General features: G+C 43.2%; 1 protein-coding gene and 1 non-coding gene across 2 annotated transcripts in view; both read right to left on the bottom strand.

The window, feature by feature from the left end:
• Window positions 1-26,873, bottom strand: part of LOC126195562 (neuropeptide FF receptor 2-like) — a 410,293-nt gene that overhangs the window by 339,384 nt on the left and 44,036 nt on the right. The window lies entirely within an intron of this gene.
• Trnav-aac (transfer RNA valine (anticodon AAC)) lies at window positions 22,888-22,960 on the bottom strand. The gene has a single exon. It is a non-coding gene; the product is annotated as a tRNA-Val (tRNA).

Below are 26,873 nucleotides of genomic sequence, written 5' to 3'. Positions count from 1 at the left end.
CGTCCTTTTTATCTCTTTTAACTCACTGTTTCGATGTGATGTATATAGTCTGCAGAGTGGTAGAAGTCGATAGAACGCAAAAGTACCAGATTTCAACAGAATGTAGCGATGAAACAGAACAGTATACATTGTTATCATTGGGTTAAAGCCGCCGAGCAGTATTCATTAAGAGAACGATGTATCGTGATGTGCGGGCAACAATTAAGTGCAGTTTCACGGAAAGTGAAGAGTTCGATGCCAACTCCAGCTCTTGAATGTTTTGTAAAAGGGCGCTCTCCAATTAGCGCTGTAGGTGAGCATACCATAAAACTACATTTATTATAAGCAATTTTTGACATATAAAAATAATTCTTAGCCATGTATTTTTCTTATACTATGGGAATAAAGTATTAGTGGTAGCTGCCATTAAGCAGGTAGTCATAATGCTTTGGCTCATCAGGGTAGTCGTAATACACTTACTATCTAGCCGTAGCTGGAGCTGTCGTCTTCATCATTATTGCTTTAGAGTTACAGATCAAGTGATCGTCTCCAAGTATATCCCTAAGATGATAGCTACAACTCTAAAACACTAGTGATGAAGACGACAGCTTCAGGTGCAACTGATTTATTTGTCACTGTCGTTTAGATAACAAGTGGTCCCGTGCCCATTGCAATTCTGACGATGTTGTTGGGTTAACATGTAAACACGTAGGGGTGGTCTGCTGCGGAGCTCCATGTTCAAGCATGTACGACGAACGGTGTACTCTTGTGCGTACACCAGCATTGTGCTCTTTCAGCGGAGATGCCTCGGATCACGTCTTACTTTTCAGAACAAGACAACCTTCCGAACCCTACGTGCTGTGAAGAGTCGACGTCCAACCATATAGCGTCTAGTGGTAGTTTCACTGTCCTACCTCTTTCCGTATATGCTCACGTCAGTAGCACGTGAACATTCGACCAGCTTCACCGATTTCGAGATACTCGTTCACGGGGTCTGCGCAATAATAATACAGTGAAGCGCCAAAGAATCTGGAATAGGCATGCGAATTCAAATACAGAAATACGTAACCAGGCAGAATACGGCGCTGCAGTCGGCACCGCCTATATAAGACAACAAGTGTCTGGCGCAGTTAGACCGGTTACTGCTGCTTCAATGCCAGATTATCAAGATTTAAGTGTGTTTGAACGTGGTGTTATAATCGGCGCACGAGTGATGGGACACAACGTCTCCGAGGTAGCTATGAATTGGGAATTTTCCCAAACGATCAATTCACGAGTGTACCGTGAGTATCAGGAATCCAGTAAAACATCAAATCTCCGACATCGTTGCGGCCGGAAACAGATCCTGCAAGAACGGGACCAACGATGACTGCAGAGAATCGTTCAGCGTGACAGAAATGAGACCCTTCCGCAAATTGCTCCAGATTTCAATGTTGGGCAATCAACAAGTGTCAGCGTGCGAACCATTAAACGAAACATCATCGTTATAGGCTTTCGGAGTCGAAGGCCCACTGGTGTACCCTTGATGATTGCACGACACAGTGCTTTACGCCTCAGTTGAGCCCGTCATCACCAAAATTGGACTGTCGATGACTGGAATCATGTTGCCTGGTCGGACGAGTCTCGTTTCAAACTGCATCAAGCGTATGGACGTGTACGGGTATGGAGACAACCTCTTGGATCCAGGGATCCTGCATTTCAGCAGGGCACTGTTCAAGCTGCTGGAGGCTCTGCAATGGTGTGGGCCATGTGCACTTGGAATGATATGGGACGCCTCATATGTCTAGATACGACTCTGACAGGTGACATGTACGTAACCATCCTGTCTGGTCACTTGCATCCATTCATGTCCACTGTGCATTCCCAGGGACTTGGGCAATTCCAGCAGAACAATGCGACACCCCACTCATCCAGAATTGCTACAGAGTGGCTCCAGGAACACACTTCTGAGCTTAAACACTTCCGCTGGCCACCAAATTCCCCAGACATTAACATTATTGAGGTTATCTGGGATGCCTAGCAACGCGCTGTGTTCCCCACCCCCCCCCCCCCCCCCGTATCTCGTATTCTTACGGAATTATGGACATCCCTACAGCTGTCATTTCCTTCCAGCACTACTTCAGACAATAGTCGAGTCCATGCCACGTCGTGTTGTAGCACTTCTGCATGCTTGCCGAAGCCCTACACGGTATCATGCAGGTGTACCACTATCGTTGTCTCTTCAGTGTATATACAGAGTGGTTATAGTTAAACTTCCGTTACTTGAGCCAGTGTAGAGGAAACCTTTTTACCGTATGGGTAGCCAACTTTATAGGAAGGACATGAGATTGTGCGCTACAGGATGTGCGTTGTTAATAGTGTTAGTCACAACTTGCCGTTAGGCGTCGGTACTAGTACGCCGACGTAGGATTCAAACACAAGCGTCATTGTGCATTACAGTTACAGTCAACATGGGTCTGCACAAGTTGAGCAGGGCTTTACCAAAAATGGTTCAAATGGCTCTGAGCACTATGGGACTTAACTTCTGAGGTCATCACTCCCCTAGAACTTAGAACTACTTAAACCTAACTAACCTAAGGACATCACACACATCCATGCCCGAGGCAGGATTCGAACCTGCGACCGTAGCGGTCGCGCGGTTCCAGACTGAGGGCCTTACCGTAAAGCTATTTTTCAAAATTACAGCAATAGCGCTGCTGCTCTTCACAAGCATTAAAGGAATAATGAGAAGTCCTCTTCGAGCCCCGGAAGAACATAACTCGGAAGTTCGATTTGGAATTTGCTCACGGGAGAGGCCGACGGCCAAAGCGCCACAAATTGTTGAAGTTACTGTTGCCATTGATGAGAATGCTGGAGGCAACGCACGCAGTACACGAGCTGCGTCACGATAAAGGAACAGTCCATGGTCCAATGTGCGAAGAGTGCTGTGAACAATTGTGAAATGATACCACTGGTAAGGTTCCAGGCAGTCATAGATGCACATGATCGTTGTATTCTACATCTACTACATCTGTATGTACGTGATTACTCTGCTATTCACATCAAAGTCCAATGAACCAACTTCAAGCTGTCTCTCTAGCGTTACACTCTGTAACGGCGCGCGGGAAAAACGAGCAATTACGTTTTTCTGTGGGAGACCTGATTTCTCTTATTTTATCGTGATGATCATTTCTCCTTATGTAGGTGGGTGCCAACAGAATGTTTTGGCAATCGCAGGAGGAAACTGGTGATTGAAATTACATGAGAAGATCCCGTCGCAACGAAAAACGCCTTTCTTTTAAAGATAGTCACTCCAATTCACGTATCATATCTGTGGCACTATCTCCCCTGCTTCACAATTATACAAAACGAGCTGGCCTTCTTTGTACTTTTTCGATGTCATCCGTCAGTCTCATCTGATGCGGATCCCACACCGCACAGCAATACTCCAGAATAGGGCGGACAAGCGTTTTGTTAGCAATCTCTTTAGTAGACCTGTTGCACCTTCTAAGTGTTCTGCTAATGAATCGCAATCTTTTGTTGGCTCTACTCACAACATTATCTATGTGATCGATCAAATTTAGGTTATTTGTAATTCTAATCCCTAAGTATTTAGTTGAATTTACAGCCTTCAGATTTGTGTGACTTATTGCGTAATCGAAATTTAGCGGATTTCTTTTATTACTCATGTGAATCACTTCACACTTTTCTTTATTCAGAATCAACTGCCACTTTTCGCACCATACAGATACCTTATCTAAATCATTTTGCAATTCGTCTCGGTCATCTGATGACTTCACAAGACGGTAAATGACAACATCAACTGCAAACAATCTAAGACGGCTACTGAGATTATCTCCTATGTCGTTAATATAGATGAGGAACATTAGAGGGCCTATAACACTTCCTTGGGGAACGCTGGATATTATTTCTGTTTTACTCGATGACTTTCCGTCTATTACTACGAACTATGACCTTTCTGACAGGAAATTACCAATCCAGTCGCATAACTGAGGCGATATTCCATGGGTACGCAGTTTGGTTAGTAGACGCTTGTGAGGAACGGTGTCGAAAGCCTTCTGGAAATCTATAAATATGGAATCAATTTGACATCCCCCTTCGATAGCACTTATTACTTCATGAGTATAAAGAGCTAGTTGTGTTTCGCAGGAACGATATTTTCTGAATCCCTGGTACTTCATAATGTTCGAATACAGTATATGTTCCAAAACCCTACTGCAAATCGACTTGAGCAATTTTCCAGTATTTAGGTACGGATCTTTCTGTGAGCGAGCGGTTGTATGTAATTGCTAAACCTGGAGATATATTGAGAATGTTTGTAACTTGGAGCGTAAACATGATATGCAGTTAACAAAAGTTACCATCTCACGTGGAAAATAAAATAAGCCTTCGCTGGTTTGGTCGTAATTTGTCTTCCCCATGTCCTTACAAAGGTTTTCATAAATTTTCGCTTTCCTACGATAACTCTTTTCTCGTGCGAGGCTTCTCGAGTAGCGAAAGCTAGATTATAACCAGCCTGTATTCGAGTTCCACTTTTGTAGTGTTTAAAATAGCTCCCCTTTCTGTAGTTGTTAGAAGAAACACAAGCTTCATTTTTGTCAATCAGTAATGTCATCACTTGTTAATGGAATTCCATGAAACCGAAACAAGTCGTGATTTGTCAACAAATAAATCAATTGCAGCTGGAGCTGACATCTTCATCATTATTAAGAACCTTGCTAGACAGACAGGAAACCACCGTAGCTAACTCTTCAGAAGCAGTGGAAGTGATACGGCATTCTGAATAAAGAAATAGCATTCGCTGTACTAACTATTCACAGCAATGATTTCGGCCCACTCTTTTTGATTATTGTCCTGAATGAATTAACATCCTTGCTACTCTAATGCCACACCAGTGGCCTGCGTCTGTTAAATACAGAGATAGCTAATTGCAGTTTGCTAATCGTAACTACAGATTTGTTATTCACAGCAGAATCTGAGCAACTTCTACTGCGTCAAGTTATAATTGGGTTGTGTTTAACCAGTTTGTATTTCAATAGTACAGTCGTATTTCCGTAAAACATCCACCGAAATGCTTTTTGCAACAGCAATAGAGAGCCAAGCAAGCCTTTCAGCCGATCAGACCAAATCAGGCTTTCTGTTGCACTTAATTTCTAATGTTCGCTGTGAAATACATAGTACTTCAAATGTAAGTCCTGTTGCACATGATTGTTGCGAAGTAAGCATATCCAAACTAGTATACCTACATGCACTTTCTACACCCTTAGAAAAATAAAATATCTGATTTGACATCAGACTGTAATATTGCTGCTTGAAGACTCGTAACGAAGCAGAAAGACAACAACACAAAAAAAAAACCTTTTGTCCTATCGTAGATCAATCTGTTGCAACGGAGTGGAACACCATGTGGTTTGTCGGTATTCACCACAGCCATTTTAAGAACATTGTAGATTATGTGGCTTGAAAGAAAATGTCCCTCAAGTTTTGTTGAAACTATTGTCACAATACTAGGACTGTGTTTAGCAAACACCTCTCTCGGAAAGTTTTCAGTTACACGCAGTTCGGTTCTATCTAAATTCATACTTTCGATCAATATACAGTAGATAGTAGTTGCTATGGAATCCAAGGTATGAAGAAGACTCGAACACACAGTCCTCTGTGTATTGCAGTCGGCGCTCCTCCATGCAACGCTTAAGCGCTTCATAGGCAGTACACAATTAACATTCCGAGCACTTTAATATATTAATTGTCGTGAAAATCATTTTCTTTCCATATATATCTGGTCTTTCAGCCTAAGAAAGGAGAAAAAGAAATCTCAGGGAATACATATTATTACGATAAAGGCTTAACAGGGAAAAAAGCTGAACTTAGCAAGTCTGTCTCTCTAAAATAAATAGCTCACAAAGCAATGACTCCGAAATACTTTGGTCTGTCTTGATCACACTTCGAACTCCTTATTTTCTACGACTTGTGGGTTACAGCTGATGGTGTTTTCGCATAATTGAATTAACTGCCCTTCTTTGGGTGTGCTGCGTCGCTTTTCTTTCGGCCATGTGTCTTGACTGGTCTGGCACCTGCCCTCGTGTCACCTTTTTATTTTGTCTCCTGTGTGTACTTACAATACTTCGGCTCCTTGGTATGTTCTTTGTGCCCTTCCTCTCGTCACAGACGATTATCTACTCCCAGATGTCACATTGTATGTCCTATCCTGTATCTTCTTCTAGTACCTTCCCCCTACAGGGCGTATCATAAGTAATAGCTTTACGCGTACAGTTGACAGGAAGTGATATTAGAAGCAAAAAATCCCAAAATAGGTCCGCAGACGAACCGTCTGAGAGATACTTGCGACTTTTGGTTACCAGACACCATTGACTTTTATTCAGTGTAAACGCCATTCCGGTATGGAAAAGGTGATAATATTGTACAACATTAAGAAAAGTTATGAAGGACACTTTAGTAGCAGCACAGGCGTTTTGTATGAACACAATAATTACGTGACTGGACTCTTAGTTAAATGAAGTGTTCAAAGTGGCGTTCTTGTACTGGGATGCAGGCCCATACGCGTTTTGCATTGAGTTTCGAAGCATCTCATACCCGTCTGGTTTGTTTCGAAATTCTTGACAAGCATTGACAAGTATCTGCTCCAGTTCCTCAACCATGTTAACTGGAGTGTCGTACATTCCACCTTTAAGACGGCACTAAACATAGAAATCCATAGGGTTCAGATCGAGTGATTTGGAGGCCACAGTACAGGTACTTCTTGCCCAATCCATCTTGGTCATATCGGCTAATTAGATGTCGGTACTTCATCGTGCATAAATCACATCCTCTGGCGTTGCTCTAAGAGAACATCCTCAAGTAATCCTGCAAGGTGATGCCGCAGAAACAGAAGGTTAATCCGTTCATGTTTGATAACATTGGCGGCCCAATACAACAAGCACCTAGTGCCCCTAACCACACTTTCAACGAGAAACGTTGCCGATGTGGGGACAAATGTATGGCTTATGGATTGCAACAAATGGTTGGAATGGCTCTGAGCACTATGGGACTTAACATCTGAGGTCATCAGTCCCCTAGACTTAGAACTACTTAAGCCTAACTAACCTAAGGACCGTAGTAGCAGCGCGGTTCCGGACTGAAGTGCTTAGAACAGCTCGGCCACAAACGATTGCAACATAGATGACTCCAGACGTGAGAATTGTGATAAACACACCATCACGAGTCAGCCCTGCTTTATCTGTAAATAAAATCTTATTGTCAATCGTAGGATTGCCTACAGCTTGTAGTTGCATCCACTGAAAGCACGTTAGTCTAGGATCAGAGTCTGCCTCACTAAAACAATGAACTCATTGGAGGTGGTACAGGTACATTCGATTGCAAAGCATTATTCTCCGCCGGCCGGAGTGGCCGAGTGGTTCTAGGCGCTTCAGTCTGGAGCTGCGCGACCGCTATGGTCGCAGGTTCGAATCCTGCCTCGGGCATGGATGTGTCTGATGTCGTTAGGCTAGTTAGGTTTAAGTAGTTTTGAGTCTAGGGTACTGATGACCTCAGATGTTAAGTCCCATAGTGCTCAGAGCCATTTCAACCATTATTCTCCGAACACTACTGTGGTCCTTTCCAAGAATTTGTATGGCAAATCTCGTTGTCGAGATTCCTTCATACACAGCTGTAATTCGCGGTGGCCTACCCGCTCCTGCAGCGTGTGGAAAGCTTCCAGTTTCTCGGAGATACTGATGAAACCGTGTAAACGTTCGAGCCTTGGGACGTCTTCATGTAGAGGATACATGTTGGTACAAACGTTCAGCCTCCAGTGCATTAACAACAGCCCTGCCATACTTTAAGTGCATATCCGCTTTCTTGTCGCTAGTGTAATGTTCCATGTTGCTCGTACAACACAACTCTGCAAAAAAATTGACGTTAGTGGCACTCTCACCCTGCGCTGCACGGTTGTATCAGTTCTGTTTACAACTCCACGTCTCGAAAATGTAAACAGAGACCACACTACTGACCGGCATGCGGCGTTCACACTGAATTACTGCAGTAAAGGCTGGTAACCACAAAGTCGCAATTATCTCGCAGACAGTTCGTTTGCAGATGTACGTTTACTGAGACCTTTTTGCTTCTAGTGTCGTGTGCTTTCAACTGTATGTGTTTATTCCATTAATTGTGATCCATCCTGTATAGGGTCATTTCCTCGCCTACCGTTTGCAGTGCTCCTTAATTTCCGTCTTCTCGGCCGGCCGAAGTGGCCGTGCGGTTAAAGGCGCTGCAGTCTGGAACCGCAAGACTGCTACGGTCGCAGGTTCGAATCCTCCCTAGGGCATGGATGTTTTTGATGTCCTTAGGTTAGTTAGGTTTAACTAGTTCTAAGTTCTAGGGGACTAATGACCTCAGCAGTTGAGTCTCATAGTGCTCAGAGCCATTTGAACCATTTGAACCGTCTTCTCGCGTCAATTTACTTCTTGGCAGAAGACCATAGGGATGTAATGAGTGCTTGTTAGCTTCTATAGAGAACTGGGAAGTGCTCACCTTGCAAGGTTGCGGCGGATGTGTTGTACTTTGTAAGACATAACTCGCGCACTTCCTTGCAGCTAGCAGCGCTGCAATCTACTTCCTACTCTTGCGCGTTTCTGACCAAACATTGTCGATGCTCTACAAAGTGAATTGCCTTTCCTATCACCCATATTACGTCACAGATCTGTGGTAAAGTTGGTACCTCACGAAGGAACCATAAGCCAAAGACAGTCGCTTGTAGACGCAGTCACGAATGAGAGATGTCAACGAAGACATGCACTCAAGAAGTTCCGTACGCCGCATGTGCATGTAAGATGACTACGTTGCAGTGCAGCGACGCTCACAGTGATATTTGACCGTAATGTTGGGATGAATACATTTTTCGTACAACAATTATTCAGTACACGAACTTTAAAGAGTTGCCACAATAGTAGTTTGAGGTAAAGAACAGCTTATTATTGTCTTCTGAAACTATATTATACGTTATTGTCTCATTTATGGACTTTGGTGTCTTTTAAGGATACGTGTTATTAAAGTGCTTTAGTGAAACTGTTCCAACGATATTTAAAAGTAGTAGAAGCTACTCGAGCTTCTCCAGAATTAAAACGTTACAACTGTCGTCTAGGTTTGTTTACGACATATAAAAGCTTTCATTCATAAATAAGGCAGCAGATCCGATGTAAGCAACATATCTTTTTCCTTGTAACTGTCTTCAGTCCAAAGATTTGTCGGGTACATCTCTCCGTGCTTGTCTATTCCGAGCAAATCTCTTCACCTCTGTATAGCAGCTAACATCCTTTCGAACTCCATTTGACACCCCAGAATATTTCCTATTAACCAACCCTTTCTGATACCCTACTTGTAACAAATATCTTTTCTCCGACTCGACTCAGAACATTTTCATTGGTTATCCAATCCACTAATCGAAACTTCAACGTCTTCTCTAGCATCACATTTCAAAAGCTTCTGTTGTCTTCTTGTCTTTACTGTTTATGGTCTGCGTTTCACTTCCTTGTAGAACAAATGACTTTTTCTATGGATGAAAAGAAATCAGTTCCTTGAAACCCAACTCATGCTCTTAAGACAGGCTAACGCAAGGGCCATGGTTGAAGGAAATCAAGTGGATTCCGTACTTAAGGATTTTTGATTCAGTAGATCCGCAACATTTACTACAGAAAATATGTTCAACGGATATCGTAACAAGTCTGCGACTGAACAGAGAACTACCCGAATGAAGAGACTTCCTCAGACTAAACTAATGTCTGATGTGCTCCAGATAAGTGCGTACGGTCATTACTCTTTGCTCATGAGCTCACTTGCCTCACAACGGGTAGAGTCCACTAATGAAGCAGTTTAACAGTTATTTTTATTTTAATTCACCTGCTAGGCTGCCGTTCCTGCCAGTGCAATCTGCGGTTTTCCTAAGAGAGGAAACCCATGTTGGCCATCTTCCTGTGAATCCTGTAAACTTCGTTCGGTGTATATTTGAACAGTATGTATATTACCGTTATGAGGTGAAGGACAGGTCGTAATTTGCCTCAGCAACTGTCGAAAACCGCGCAGATATCCCATTCATGCTTGCCGTTGCACCAAACTCAGTAGTTTACCTGCTTCTCGGATTAGAACACAGTCGGACTCATTTTCCTATGTACCGACCCAGGGAAACGCGAGTTTAGCCACACGGGCAATAAAAATGTCGTCGCTACTCGTGACATAAATTAACGGCTTAAAAGGTAATTCTACACGCATTTTCAGTGGTTCTACAGAAGACTCAGTTATCAACGAGCCAGCAAACGTTTTTCTTGAGGTGTTCGGCCCGAAGACTTTTTTTTTCTTTTTGTTTTTGCATCTCTCTACGCTCGTCTAACATGTGCAAGGCTCTTCATCACTGAATAACTTCCTCAACTTAATCCATTTGAACCTCATTTGTCTTCTTCCATAATTTTTACCCTCCCCACCCCTTACTTCCCTCCATTTTTTAAAATGCTGTAAACGATGTGACCATGTTAAATGTGAAAAAAATGACGTCCAGCTCATCACGCATAGTCAGTACGAAAATGCAGCGATAAGCATCGATACACGTGTTTAATACCGCAGTTGCCTTGGCTTGCTTACCAAATCAAATGCGGCGTGTTTCTCTTCTTCTTCCTTTTTTTCCCCTCCAGCATTTCTCAGTCTAGACACAGTGACTGCTCACCTACCGCGACCTGAGTCCTTGAGATCCTGAGGTCACAGGTTCCAGCACCTGGATTACTAAACAGTTTCATTGACAAAGAATAATAATAACGAATTGCATGTCAAAGAATACCAACATTAGTCATATACAACGTTAATCTGAAACACGCAACAATTCGCGACAGCTGTAATGCTATTACATTATAACCCATCGTACACAGGCTTACCGTTTTGATTTTAAAAGTTTTTACATTTTTTCTAAAGATAATGAATAGACTTTTGGTGTCTACAACATCGACATTAAAGATTTCTTTACACATTATTCCACAATACACAATTCTCGGTACACAAATGAGGTTAAAATGTACTAATATCGTGGTCAAAAACTTGATTCTATCAAATTTACTTCTTGCTTCTGCTTTCGAAAACAAACTGACATTATAAGCAATAAAAAGCTGCGTTGAAAACGCCTACAAGTGGCTACTGTATCACTGCATCAAAGTATTGTTTGCCAATAAAACGCACTAGTCAAAATGGTTCAAATGGCTCTGAGCACTATGGGACTTGACTTCTCAGGTCATCAGTCCCCTAGAACTTTGAACTACTTAAATCTGACTATCCTAAGGACAAAAAAATGGCTCTGAGCACTATGGGACTCAACATCTTAGGTCATAAGTCCCCTAGAACTTAGAACTACTTAAACCTAACTAACCTAAGGACATCACACACACCCATGCCCGAGGCAGGATTCGAACCTGCGACCGTAGCAGTCCCGCGGTTCCGGACTGCAGCGCCAGAACCGCTAGACCACCGCGGCCGGCCTAACCTAAGGACATCACACACATCCATGCCCGAGGCAGGATTCGAACCTGCGACCGTGCGGTCGCGCGTTTCCAGACTGAGGCGCCTAGAACCGCTCGGCCACTGAGGCCGGCAAGCACTAGTCATTTTATCTTTATATTCGGAAGATAATAGTTACGTGGCGGTCGGAACTATTGTTCACATTCCCTTGTTCATCACTGAAATACTATAAGACAACGACATAGTTTATTCTCATAGAGAGTAAAAGAAACTTTTACACACTGTCGTAAAATCATCAGGAAGAAAATTAAACTGACATGATACGTAACTGTGCAAATAACAGGTTACGTAAATTGGTACACTATAAACGCTTCACCTAAGTATTTCATTACATTTAAAATGTGATATGATTGGTGTAGAGGCTGGAAATGACAAATACTATGCTGAAAAAGTTGACACGTGTCTTCCCCTTTTCTTTTGCCTTTAACTCGCTTTCCGTTTCCTATAATATCCATTTGAAAACCACGCCTTTTCTCTGCGGAGTGCGTTTCTTCTACTCTCCCCGGGGCAATCGCCTGCTAACCACCGCCAGCCCACCACCAAGAGGACAGACTTAACGATCAACGAAATTCTCTTTGTGCCGTCGCCCACTAAGCAGACTAATGAGATTCTGCGACAGAAGTGGATATCTCGTTTCGAGCTGTGTCTTGTGTTTCGCGGAAGGCAGCAGTATTTTTGTTCGCGTGGCGGTCGGGACGAAAGTTGAAAGCCGCCGGCACTGGTGTGAGCGCACAACAGTGTGTCTCGCCGGATATTCCCGGAACTGTGTTTAGAGCGACGTCTTGAAGCCGTCATAGCAGACTCTGTCGAGGAGAGAGAGAGAGAGGATCTTAGTCAACGATGACGAAACTCAATCCCATCAGAGCTGGAGTTTACATTACCCTTTTCCCGAATGTTTGTGGCAGCTTTCCCGATCGGACGCTCAGCTGACAGTGTATCCTTTGCAATGCGGTTTTATAAAGATTACTGCCTGGTGGAAATCGGCTGACGTACCCGTCATTTAATGAGCAGTTATTACACACATTTTAAAGGAGTGCACTGATGTTCCCCGAGCTCGGTGGTGCAGCGTTTAAGATACCGGACTGGAAAATGAAGGGACAGTGGCATAAATTCACTTCCGGCCTCATAGATTTATGTTATCCATGATTTTTTCTAAATCTCGTAAGGTAAAATTTCGTTTCGTTTATTGCATGTTTCAAAACCTGCTGCCTACTTTAAAAAGCAGGTCGTACATTTTACAATTTACATGTTACAGTACATTGTTCCACATTTCTATCAAAATTTGTTATCAGCAATAAAAAAAGATTGACAATAATGAGTTAATGCTGGCATAAAATTAAAATACATTGTGGAAAAGAAAACATAAAAAATTTGTTTATTTAAGAAGAATCTAAAATATGATGGAATAAGTTTTTAATAGAATGTTTCCTGGTTGTTCCAGGTGGGGGGGCACAGGAACAACGTCTTGCTAGTCCCATATGGAACAGCAATTTGCTTGGATTTAAGTACAAATTGTATTGCCGGCCGAAGTGGCCGTGCGGTTAAAGGCGCTGCAGTCTGGAATCGCAAGACCGCTACGGTCGCAGGTTCGAATCCTGCCTCGGGCATGGATGTTTGTGATGTCCTTAGGTTAGTTAGGTTTAACTAGTTCTAAGTTCTAGGGGACTAATAACCTCAGCAGTTGAGTCCCATAGTGCTCAGAGCCATTTGTTAACTACAATTTTTCATTACATATAACAAATTACAATACATTTCTTATATTAATTTTACTATTATAACGCGATTTATAGTAATGCACTATGGAAAATGATCGATTATGGTAAATTCAAAGCTTAAGTAGCTTCTGACAGTAATATGGTATTCATGAATAGTTACTTTCAGTGACATGGCTTTTCCTGTGGGAGGAGAGCCTCTGAAGTTCGTCGAGCCCCGCCTTCACAGAAAGTTTTAGCCTAGCGTATTTATGTAACGTAACCCATCATGAAATTAAACTTAGCAATTATTTGCGTGTTACTTATCAATAGCTATAATTCTCATACATTTTCTGTCGTTGGCTAATGTTCTATACGTACTTTTACTTTTTCAATGTCCTATTATTTGCTCTTACATTGTTCTATATAACCTTGCTATCTAGTTCTGAATTTGTTGAGGCATCCGAGCCAGTGGCTGTGTTGTCATCGGAATCGCTCCATGTGTTGTGTTGTCTTGTAGAGTGATTCACAATTCTCAGTTTGACGTATGGTCGTTTCTGTCTTTGTGTTGTGAGGAGTGCTTGTGAAATTTTGTCTGTAATGGTGTTTAGCTGTAACCAGTCATCCGGTTGTTTTAACCTTTGTCGTATATCATTGTCTTACTGGTGTGATCGTAACTGTCAAAACATGTCGCAATGTAACGTGATGTATCGCTGAGCCGATTTCTCCACATGTGCATATTTCTTTGTCACTCAGTCCAACACGAGGGAGACTTTTTGGTTAAGGTTCTTGACCTGTAAGAAAGTGGACCATACTACGTGTCGGTTCTATATAATTCACGCTCATTAGTTCTCGGATAATCGCGAAGAATGCGTGTATTCTGCGTCCTCTGTCTGTTGTGTCCCTATCGGTCTGCCAAGTGTCATTTTGCTGTTCATTAAGTTTTTTTCTTGTCAGTTATTTTTTGGCCTGTACTTTGTGCTGTCGTCCCTCTTTCATCCAGTAGGCTGCAATATGCTGTAACATAAGGTAACAGTCGGGATGGTTGCTTTCAAAAGCGGTCTATTTCTCCATTCCGAGCAGGTGCTCTGTTCTCTAATAACCGAGTTGTCGACTGGCCGTTTAATCTTCCTTGTCTCTAACATGCGTCTTCAAAGAGAGAGAAGCAGACACGACAATTTTACAGATTTATTATTAGTATGGAGTAGTAACGATTATCGACAAGTAAATGACTAAATGAATGAAATTTTCTAAAATTGTATGTTTGTGGTAATTTTAGAAATCCTTGTCTGCAATCGGTTAATTCCCCTAAACTGCTCTGCATCAGGGTGCTTCGACCTGCGATACAGACTGGCTCGATTCGGCAGTTAACTACCCTAACGGTGAGACCTTGCTAATGTAGGAAGAATGAATGGAGCAAATCAGGACAGGCATATATTTTCAGATAAACTTCATTGGTCATTTACTTGTCTATAGTTATAAATATAATATTTTGGAAATAACGAAAATTACTAAAAAGCCAAATAACATGTAAATACATAGAAGTTCATACAAGTACAGGTGTTTTTATTTTAGTTACAATACGTTTCAAATGTAACATACGAAATAATATGGCCAGTGTTAAGAAAAAAAAAAAAAAAAAAGGAGCGGGTCTCAATCAATCTATTCACCGATCACGGGGCTTTTAAAATTATTATTATAAATATTTCCGGGCGGTAAGGAGCGCCGGTCCCCGGAAAGAAACCGCCGGCGGATTTGTGTCGAGGTCCGCTGAGCCGGCCAGTCTGTGGATGGTTTTTAGGCGGTTTTCCATCTGCCTCGGCGAATGCGGGCTGGTTCCCCCTCATTCCGCCTCAGCTACACTATGTCGGCGATTGCTGCGTAAACAAGTTCTCTACGTACGCGTACACCACCATTACTCTACCACGCAAACATAGGGGTTACACCTGTCTAGTGTGAGACGTTCCCTCGGGGGGGGGGGGGGGGGGGGTGTCCACCGGGGGGCAGGCCGAACCGCACGATAACCCTGGGTTCGGTGTGGGGCAGCGGAGGGGTGAAGTGGACTGCGGTAGTCGCCGTGGGGTTGCGGACCACTGTGGCAGTGGCGGGGACGGAGCCTCTCCGTCGTTTATAGGTCCCTGGTTAATATAACATAACATAATTATAACTAAGGAATAGGAGGTGATAAGTGATGTACCAAACAGTGGACGTAAACTGCTTCTTTCGGTGCAAAACAATAGCGGACCGCATCTCTCTTCTTTGTACCTCATGTTGGAGCCGGACGCGTCCTCGTGTGTGATGGCAGATCTTCCCCACTGTCCTGCTCCTTTCTTGTTCGGATTCGTCTTATGTAGTGGTTACACTCTCCTACCCAGCACGTCCAAACTCCGTGGGAAATCAAGCAATGCATTACCTAAAAAATCAGCGTGACATGTTCGATATCTTGGATTTTACAAAATCAGTATGCGGCGTTCTTTTAGTAGGGCCCAAAACTCTAGAAAATTCTTACGTCCCTATTTGGGAAAGATACAGTAAAGTCAGGCCCCCAGTCCAAATCAATACACTGGTCTTCGTTCGGGGAAAGCATGTCACATGCGGGAGGCGTAATGTTCGTGGTTCAAATTCTTGCGGCGCCACCCGGTGTAGCTCGATCATGTTTTGGACCAAACACCATACTGTCGCAGATGGCCCGCATATCAGGCTATGTTTATCTCTGTAACATTGTACTCTGGGCACTGTGGTGTGAATTGAATGCAACCTGATACCACAGCATACGCGTCTCCGTGCACTATAGGCCATGCCGCTGGCTACGTCACTATTGGTTGCCACCTCTCTATGGCGTTACTCGGCGCCGTCGAGTCAATGCACTACATATATCGTGTGCCGTTGCCTTTCTGGTAGTCGGTGGTTCCGTGTGATCATAACCGTATTCCACGACAAAAATTCGTACGTGGGCAAACGACGGTCAGATGTGAGCTGCCTTTACCAGCTCCAGACGGCAGGACGGTGCCAACTTTCTATCAACTTGTCTGGTGTCGCATCCACATCTTGATCATAGTACTTACATTGATCTCTACTGCTCGTTCGCGGACTTGGACTAGGCCAAGGGGCTCCACGCCTACTAGAGAGGGCGAGATTTTGTATATGATTTAAAAAAGCAGCCCTGTGCGGATAAAGTATCCCAGTTCCGCCAGTATTCGCCGAGAAGATAGATAAGTGTTGACAAAGGTGACCCGTTGTATCATGTCTAGTGCCCTTAACTTATGACTTCGAATACTCGGAAGAACCATTTTAGAATACGTTTGTAGCTAAGTGCTGCGGTGCGTCGAACGTAGGTAGTGAAGATAACTCCAAACCATTTCATCGGTCTGTTAGCTTTATTTGTGCACACTTTGTAACCTCCCCTCTCACTTATCGACCTTAATGACCGTGAAAAATTAAACCGCGTGTACCTAATGGAAATTTGGGAAAAGCAATCGTCACCGAAGTTAATCTGACGGTAAAGAGGGAGGAAAGGGTTACATCTAAATGAAAGAAAAAATGCAAAGGTAAACTGGTGGAAATTAATTTTGAAAAGGGGTAAAGTTAATAAATAAAGTAAATGTGCGGCCGTTACGTTAACAATCAACTAGCGGTAATTAGATATTTGGGGGAAATTACGGTCGCCAGTCCTATGGACAATTACTGTAGTAACTGAAAAAAAAGGTTATTACACATATAATTAACACTAGAAGCGTGGCAACTGAAGGTTGACACGTGTTGTGTGAAAATTGAAAGTTTGTCAGAAGTAATAAATTTCGCTACACTCTGACTTAATTTAGCGAAAGAATTAATAAAACCGTAAAATTGAAAGTTAATTTAGTGACTGAAATTAATAGTGAGCTTTGTTTCTGAAGCACATCGAAATTCAGTAAAATACGGTTAGTCTTGGGCTATCTCAACAATCAGTTCAAAAGCTACTCGAATCTACGCAATTTAGAAATAAGAGATTTAACTTTGAACTTGAATTAAATGATTCTGAACAATTAACAATAGTAAAATTTAGTACGTACCAAGCTGAGCTGTAGTCACAGGAAAGCTAAAATACGGTAACAAAACTCGCACTCTTAATTTGTGCTTGTGTAATCTAAATATTGTAGCCAGCTATGAATACCTTAACTGAACTTTGAAATTAAAGCAGTGAAATGGAATGATATTACTTTAATGCTGGCGTTTGAATTTCAACGACACTCGGGATCATTTCGGAAAAGGAAGGGACCCTGCTTGGTAATGCAATTGGGACAATGAGCAACAAAGGTTCATGCTAAGTTGCTGTATTTTTGTGATGCAACAGTTTTAAAAGCTGAGGTCTGCCATACAGTTCTAAAACATTACGTGCTTTTAGTCTTCCTTGTTGGTTGATTGAAGGTTTGAAGTCGTCGATCGAGGAGGTGGCGACAGTCACTCATTGTCGGCCGTCGCTGTTGCAGAAGCGGGATGTTGGCGCGCCTTCTTCTCGACAAGGTCTCCAGCCGAAACGGGCTCTTGATGTGTGCCAGCTAACGCTTCCCGTCCGTGACACCATGTCAGAAACTAACATCGCAAGTCGAGCGCAATCACATGCTGCCAAACCCCGAAAGCGCGGCAACTCGCGGGAGCGTCACACAACACACCTGCTCCACTGCCCTCCTCCAGCCAGACTCCCTCTCTGCTCTGCCCGCGCTCCACGCGGCAGAGTTCACACTACCAAGATCCTAAACACTTTGGTTCTCCACACGACCTATCGATGTATTCGTTCGATAGCATAGTTTTCCCTAGGCCAGACCCAGCGTAAAAATAGAAATAATATTTACAAAACTAACCAGTTATACATCGATATATATATATATATATATATATATATATATATATATATATATATATATATATTAGTAAAACAATTACAATATATAAACACACAGAAATGTCATATCTTCAGGTAACAAAATAAGGAAAAAATTTATAGTACAATAGATGGAAATAGGAGGATATGCATTTCCGGCGTTACAACTTTCCGAATGTTCATCGCTCCTGACATTACCATTTACGTGCAACTACACGTTGCCATACACTAGAAATTAATCCAATGCTAAGATGCTCTTGCCTCGTCGCCCGACAGTGCCAAGAACAACATGTCATATGCTTATGTTCTACATATAAACTTGTGGTGCCATATTGTCATTCCTTGCAGTCGGTTCCGGAGCCAGTAGAGCAAAGGCTCGAGAGGGATGGTATAAAGTATCGTCGACAGCGTGCACCCTTGTCTAACCGATCGCAGGATGGTGATGAGCCCCACAATGTGTCCACTGACGTACACTTTGGAGGAGGTGCCGCGGAATAGTCGCATCACGACGGCGGCAAAACTCTGTGGAAACTTCATGTGACTCGCTTGATTGGTTCACGGGCGTCGCGTCGGATAATGTGGAAGCTGCACAATATTTCGACTAGACAGTTGCTCGTCACTTCAGGTGCTTAACACCAATGAAGCAAAACTACGTAGGGAAAGTCTTAAACAGCAGTTCACGTTAGTCATCACTTCCATAAGGCAGGCGCAGCTCACTCGGTCAAAGACGTGATTGATCTAAATCTATCGACATCAGTACATTCCGAAGACGACTGTTTCTGCCAGTGCGATCACATCGCAGTAGTCTGAGTGACGTTTGTACACTAAAGTGCCAAAATACTGGTATCGGCATGTGCATTCAAATACAGAGATATGTAAACAGGCAGACTATGGTGCTGCGGTCGGCAGTGCCTATGTAAGACAACAAGTGTTTGGGGCAGTTGTTAGATCGGTTACTGCCGCTAAAGTGGCAAGTTATCAAGATTTAAGTGAGTCTGAACGTGGTGTTACAGTCGGCACACGAGCGATTGGACACAGCATCTCCGAGGTAGCGATAAAGTGGGGATTTTCTCGTACGACCATTTCACGAGTGCATCGTGAATATCAGGAATCCTTTAAAACATCAAATCTTCGGCTTCCTGGCGACCGGAAAAAGATCCTGCAAGAACGCGTCTAACGACGACTGAAGAGAATCGTTCAACGTAACAGAAACGCAGCCCTTTCGCAGATTGCTGCAGATTTAAGTACTGGGCCATCAAGAAGTGTCAGCGTGAAAACCATTCAACGAAACATCAGCTTCCGGAGCCGAAGGCCCACCCGCGTACCCTTGATGATTGCACAATAGAAAGTTTTACGCCTCGCCTGGGTCCGTCTACACCGATATTGGAATGTTGATGACTGGAAACATGTTGCTTGCTCGGACGAGTCTCGTTTCAAATTATATCGAGCGGATGGACATGTACGGGTATGGAGGCAACCTCGTGAATCCATGGACCCTCCATGTCAGCAGGGAACTGTTCAAGCTGATGGAGGCTCTGTTATGGCGTGAGGCGTGTGCAGTTGAAATGATTTTGGACTTCCGATAGGTATATAAACGACTCTGGCAGGTGAAATGTCCGTAAGTATCCTGTCGCATCACCTGCATCCATTCATGTCCAAGCATTTCCAGCAGGACAATGCGACACCCCATACGTCCAGAATTGCCACATAGTGGCTCCAGGAACGCTCTTCGGAATTCAAACACCTCCGCTGGGCACCCGACTCCCCACACATGAACATCATTGATAATCTCTGGGACGCCTTGTAACGTGCTGTTCAGAAGAGATCTCCATCTCCTCTACTCTTATGGATTCATGCACAGCCCTGCAAGATTCATAGTGCCCTTCAGGACAACTTCGGACATTAGTCGAGTCCATGGAACGTCGTATTGCGGCACTTCTGTGTGCTAGCGGAGGCCTTCCACGATATTAGGCAGTGTACCAGTTTCTTTAGCTCTTCAGTGTATATTGCTATTCCCTCTCAGCTGGGTTGGTCTAGTGATACCACTGGGCGCAGTACGCGTTTGAAGCGCGCTGCAAATATCGTGGTGTTGATCTTGTAGAAGCGGCAGTGGTCGATAGGCCTGTAATCCTGTACCGCCGGATTATTTGAAGACAGGGCTGATCATTACTCCCACAAAGGCGTGTGGAAGTGGCATATTGGGAGACATCAATTTGCGGTACATGGCAGTCCGTTGCGGAGTCATGAGATCTTTAATTGTCCCCCCTCAACAATTGCTCGGTCGTCGAGTTGAGACACGCGGATAGCTTCCGTGGGACATCATGTCGTAGTGGTGACTGTATTGTTACGCAAAGCCATTGGCAATTTATTTTTGCGATGTCATATGGCGACTGACCGGCAGTACGACCCCTGTATTAAGGTTCTGCGGCTACGTTGTTTTTCTGTGATAATGTGGCACATAGACAGCGATTCCCCATGGACTCATTCAAAGGCCCTTGCATGGACTGTGACCCGCTCCAGATGGAGTCGCGTTAAGGAAATTATTTGAGCCTGCGCTCGTTTCGTGGCAGCACTCTGATCTTGTGAAGGCACTTATACAGAATGGTCGCGAAGCGTCGTGAAATGAAATTCCTCCGAGTGGCGCCCCCACACCGTCTGCTCGTTTCCGTATACAATCAAGACTCGGCGCATCGCGGGTTTAACGTACTGCAGCCACCGTCGTAACGTCGACGGACATATCTACCAGATATGTGCCAAGGGTCATACTGGTGGATATTGTGATCCTTACTCCTAGCACTGTTAGCATCTGTTCTCGCACTGACGGCGGATACACCACATCTTCGGCTACTATGCCCTCGCACAGCAAAATTGCTGTTACGCTGCCGCCGTCTGTAGCGGGTGTAACGCGTGTATCGTACTCATATTGACCGAGAAAGTTCTTCACTTACTTACTGTAGGAAAACGATGTCAACGTCCGATGTACGCAGTATGTCTCGTAGTAATTGCAACTTGACCGTTGCTCTAATTTTATCAATGTTAACAGAGACTCTTCGATATGCTTGCCGCAGCTCTTCAGTGCTTCAAGTGAACATGAACGCTTATGTTAACCCGTGTGCTGCTGCCCGGCGACCTGGTGTTTATTCGACCATGTTCTGCATGGCTAACATCACGTTAATGCCACAGCCACCGTTGCACCGGCGCCGTCGATCTGTTTATCAGCATCATATTCATTGGTCCAGTTCTCTTGCTGAAGATCCACCTCCCGGGATGGTTCTCCCACCGGGCAGCTTCAAGGCAAAGGTGATACTGTGGTGGATGGAGTGACTGCTACCAGTGGATCTCCGTCTGGTGGTTCTGCATTCAGACCCCGTTTCGTGTGATTCGTTTTGTACTGCAGTGAGGGAGGAAGAATCCTACGTTGCATATACGAATTCACCGTGTTGTCGTTGTATGTAACTATCTGCCGTCGTATTCATTAAGCAGATGTCCGTCGTTTCGTGCGGCGCTTCTGTAATTGTTGTTTGTGTGTGTGCGCGCTTCCGTGTCAGAGAGCGAAGTGACTTCCGGCGTTCACGGACGAAAGCAGCTGTCGGCACTACCATGGGTTCAAGTTCCATGCCTTCTAGCGATCACTCCGCGTCGATCAACTGCGTCTCTGGCGCCGGAGTGGAGGTCATTTGTTCCCAGATTGCTGCGCAATGCAGGCGGTTGCTACAAACTGTCAGGAAGGTGGAACTGGTCAGTGTGTTCGGAGCGCGTCAACTTTCGTTAGTGTCATCGTCGTCGGCGTGTCTGTAATTTGCACAATCCCCAACTGCACGCGTCCTGAACAGACGTGGCCTTCCTTCCTGAATCCCAAGTACGTTGAATCCCAAGTTGTCTGTAGTAGTTGACTATTGCTCTACATCCGCTGATGAACAAGAAAAAGGGTACACATTGTATCATTTCTATTCTGATCTGTCCTACTCCATTGAGAATGGGATACGGCACGAAGTTCGACAATTTTTCCTCCCCAGGGTTACAGTGCATCAGTCACTAAGACAGACATAAACATGTAGTTCGAAAATGTATTACCTTTGTAACTCCAGCCCTACATGTTCCATAGTTATCTCGCCGACATGTCTGTCACATTGACAAAATTTGAATGATTATGTTACACATTGCAGCATTAATTAGTTTTACGTACACGAGACTGCTCACAACGTAGAGGTGTACTCCAATAATATCGTTGAAATCAAGTTCAGCTTCGTCTTGTAGGAACTGTTCGATTGCATACAATTTAGGACGCGACTATTCGTCAGAAACGCAAATTTTTAGAGTCGACTTTCGGTAAGTATGGGCCATTCTATATCGATTGCCTCAAAACCGGTACACACAAAAAATGGGTAAACAACCGCGCATGAACTTCTGCAGCAGAGACGTGAACAGACGTCCATGTCACATCACTGCTGAAGACTGGGCTTGTGCGCTACACATAATATCACCGCCATCTCGTGCCCAGGGTCGCAATGCACTGACGTGTAAGACTTCTCTTGCGATTTTCTTGTAAACATACATGTAATGCAACATACCACTTACACATTACCTTCTCTTGATGGACTACTAAAAATGTACAAAGTTTCAAGAAAATACCTTTTCTGAACGTCGTGGCTTTCCTTTGTAGGTGCCCAATTTTATTTAACCGTTATTTACGTTCCTTTAAAAATTACTGATGTTATTGGCCTTGAAAGAATTCATGACCTACGAATAGTGTACTGATTAATGTAACTGATAACGTTGAAAGCTGAAGAAGTGAATTAAAATTTGTGCTGCGGCCAGGACCCGAACCTGGATCTTCTTGCTTGTTAGGCAGATATGCTGACCATTACACCACCACAGCGTTATGGGCAACATGGCTGCACGAACTACTCAAGTCAAATACCCTCCCCAACACGAACTCTAAAGCCGGCCGGTGTGGCCGTGCGGTTCTAGGCGCTTCAGTCTGGAACCGCGAGACCGCTACGGTCGCAGGTTCGAATCCTGCCACGGGCATGGCTGTGTGTGATGTCCTTAGGTTAGTTAGGTTTAAGTAGTTCTAAGTTCCAGGGGACTGATGACCTCAGATGTTAAGTCTCATAGTGCTCAGAGCCATTTTTGAACAAACTCTAATTCACATCTCCCCTTATATTGTCACTATTACCAGGGCTCTCCGACAGTAAAATAGCACCCCAGCATTGGACGTAATGAGGAAGTGCTGTACTACATGTGATCGTGTAGATCCTAAATTAAAGTTTCCCTGAGGTATAAGGGGAGATGTGAATTGGAGTTCGTGTTGGGGAGGGTATTTCACTTCGTTAGTTCGTGCAGCTGTGTTGACCATAATGCTGTTGTGGTGTAATGGTCAGCATATCTCGTTATCGTAGGTAACTTAGAGACTTAAACGCTCAGGGAAAATTTAATTTAAGATCATGTAATTGAGATATGCACGACAATTGTATTGAAGTGATGTTATCTGTTCATACATATTTCATTTTCATACTTACTTGCGTCTTTCTGCAAATTTGAGATTCTTCAGTTACTAGAGTGCTACAACTGTCATAATTTTTCAGTTTAACTATGATTAATTATCGAAACATATATTTGATATACAGTGGGATTCATTCGTTTCTGTTAAGAATTCCCACGTTACACCATGTTGTGATGATTTTAAGGTGAGCTGTAATGAGGTTCCTACACATCTAGATTATATGCTTGCCTTTTGCAGTCACTTATTAACAAGTCGGAGAAGCTTAACACTCGCTTTCTCTGTTGTGATTTTAAACTAAATGTTTTATTTATTTCATTGACATTTTCTACACAATCTATTTGTACTTTAATGCTCTCTAATGTACCGCATTTTTCATAAATAGGTTTGGTTCGTTCCACTTACATATCTCAAACTGAAACTTTCTCTTCAAGTGATTCATGGAAATAAGTCTTAGTGGACTAGGAAGGTAGCTACGCATGTTTGAGCAATGACCTTTTGCATAAAGTTCTGTTATTGAATTGAATACAACTGCTTGATAGTAACAGCGTCAGTATCTCAAAGGACCCTATATTAATTGCTAGCTGTAATTTTGTTACTTACATACATACATTACTTTAATTACTGTAATTGTTATCCTTAATCACGTGGTTCATAAAGATTGATTATGTGAAATATCTCAAATGTATCACTTATAGATGGGCCGCTTTTACCATTTTTATCAAATCACAGCAACGGTTTACAGAAATTGCCAGTTTTCTTTTTGATTTACAAGTTAAGATCTCATCTTTGGTGCTGAGACTTTCATTACTATGTTTCCATTATGTTTTTTTGCTGGTAATTCTTATTTCCCTTGACCATTTTATAAGCTTGATTTGCAGCTGGAGCAAATTGAATTTATAATTATGTTGTTAATTTTAAATGACTTGTGTTTTACTTAAGGTTAGCAGCCAGGCGGCTACTGATATTATTGATTTTTGTTTTCGGTTACTGTTTGAAATACAAAACCTTTTTATTGGTCCTTGCCATTTTATAGTGTTCTCTCCTAGTAAAGGCTTAAACATCGCCAAACCTCTGGGATGAGTAACACTTAACTGAAAGTGAAAAACTTGGCTGTTAAGAATGTCTTTTCAATTATAGTGAGCTTTTGACAAAAATAAATAAACTTTGTCATTTATATTAGCAGCTCCACGGTTGTTCTTTGTGTACTGTATTTCATTTCCTCATTAGTATACCTGCAAATAAATTTCATTGTAAATTCTCCCGTTAGAATTTCATCCCGAAGACTGCCGTTGTGTATTTAATAGAGCAGAACCATGTAGGCATAAAACATTTGTCTATAAGCTCCCGTACCTCGTTTCGCAGCTCGTAATCTAGTCTACAACGACTGTGTGGCGAGGCATTCCAGTGCTGACTCTGCTATAGAATAGCTTGGTTAAAAATAACTAGCCACCACAACTGGCGGTTAAGCAAGCAGTTCTCTGAAGAAGGTCACGCACAGCGCCCCTGCGAAAACAGAACAGTTCCCAGTTTGGAACACTGATCAATCCGTTCGTGCATCTGTAGCGATTTCCTACGTCACAATGCAAAAATTGGGACAGATTCAATATTTACACCTGAACATATAGTTTCCAAAATAACAAAAATGAACTGTAACTCGTGATGTCCTTCCAGCATATGCAGCAGTGTTTATCCCTGTGAGCAAATGTACTGTTAACTCACCATCGTCTTCATTGTGAAGTGGTAGATGTTGCTCCCTGCGCGTCCAGAGATATGGAGTTTAGTGTCCAATGCCCACATCCAAATATCCTAGGGTGAGACAGCCTTCAACAAGTCCCTGCTATCCTTGTGATATCGACTGTGAAACCGAGACACCCGACTCCTGTTCTGGAGGATGACGGCTCCAATTCCCGTACGGTTATCTCGATGAAAAAGCTTCCTCGCAAATTGGTCCGTAATTCGAATCTGGAACCTTTGTCCTTCAAGAGTAAGAGCTCTTTCGACCTGTTTATCCAAACACCACTCACGACCTTCACTCATATCTATACCTCCACCAGTACCTTTCTCCTACCTTCCAAACTTTACTCAAGTTCCAAACCAAAATTCATTCTGGAAACAATTCCCTATGTTGTAATTAGGCCATTTCTTCACTTCTTTCGTTAGTTTGTTAGTTCCAAAGCCGTTTTAAAATTTTTCTGTCGAAATGATGCACAAAACAATCCGTTTACAGCATATTTACTCGTGGTAGTTTTACTAGATGGCTACAAGAGCCGGCCGGTGTGGCCAAGCGGTTCTAGGCGCTTCAGTCTGGAACCGCGCGACCGCTACGGTCGCAGGTTCGAATTCTGCCTCGGGCATGAGTGTGATGTCCTTAGTTTAGTTAGTTTTAAGTAGTTCTAAGTTCTAGGGGACTGATGACCTCAGCAATTAAGTCCCATAGTGTCAGAGCCATTTGAACCATTTGGCTACAAGAAATTCGGTTTAAGCTCGTCAGCGAGTTCTATGACATCTCCGAACTCGCGTGTCTCCGCCGCTGCCCTTTTAACTGGAAACTTTTACTTCAGTTCACTCACTCTTCTATCCAATACTAAACTGGCGATCCCTTCATGTCTCAGAACATGTCCTTTCAAGTGATCCCTTCGTTGAGTCAAGTTGTGTCACAAATTACTTTTCCACGCAATTCTATTCACTGCCTTTCATTAATTACATGATCTTCCCATCTAAGCTTGAGCATTATTCTGTAGCACCGGATTTCAGGTTCTTCCAGACAAGGCTACACTCCAAATCAACACCTTCAGCAAAAACTTCCTTATACTTAAATTTATATTCGATGTTAACAAAATTCAGAAACGCTTTTTTTTTGCCATTTTCAGTTTACACTTCATACCCTGTCTACTTCGACCATCATCAGTCATCTTACTCCCCAAATGTCAACACTTATTTGCTACATTTAGTGTCTCTTTTCTTAATCTAATTCCCTCAGCAACTCCTGATTTCATTCGCTTACATTTCTTTATTCTTGTTTTTCTCTTGTTGATGTTCGTCTTACATCCCCCTTTCAAGACACTGTCCAGTAAATTCAGTTCCTCTTTGAAGTCCTTTGCTGTCTGTGACAGAATTTCAGGGTCGTCGGCGAATCTCTAAGATTCTATTTATTTTCCCTGGACTTTTAAGCGCTTCCCCATATTTGTATGTTTCTCTTTGGCTTCCTTTACTGCTTGCTCAATGTACAGGTTGAATAACGCTGGAATTGGGCAATAACCTATCTCACTCCCTTCTCAGCCACTGC

Source organism: Schistocerca nitens, chromosome 7 (genome assembly GCF_023898315.1).
Source record: "Schistocerca nitens isolate TAMUIC-IGC-003100 chromosome 7, iqSchNite1.1, whole genome shotgun sequence".
NCBI classification, from domain to species: domain Eukaryota; kingdom Metazoa; phylum Arthropoda; class Insecta; order Orthoptera; family Acrididae; genus Schistocerca; species Schistocerca nitens.
Note: the sequence above shows the minus strand (reverse complement) of the source record. Positions and strands in the feature narration are given on the sequence as shown.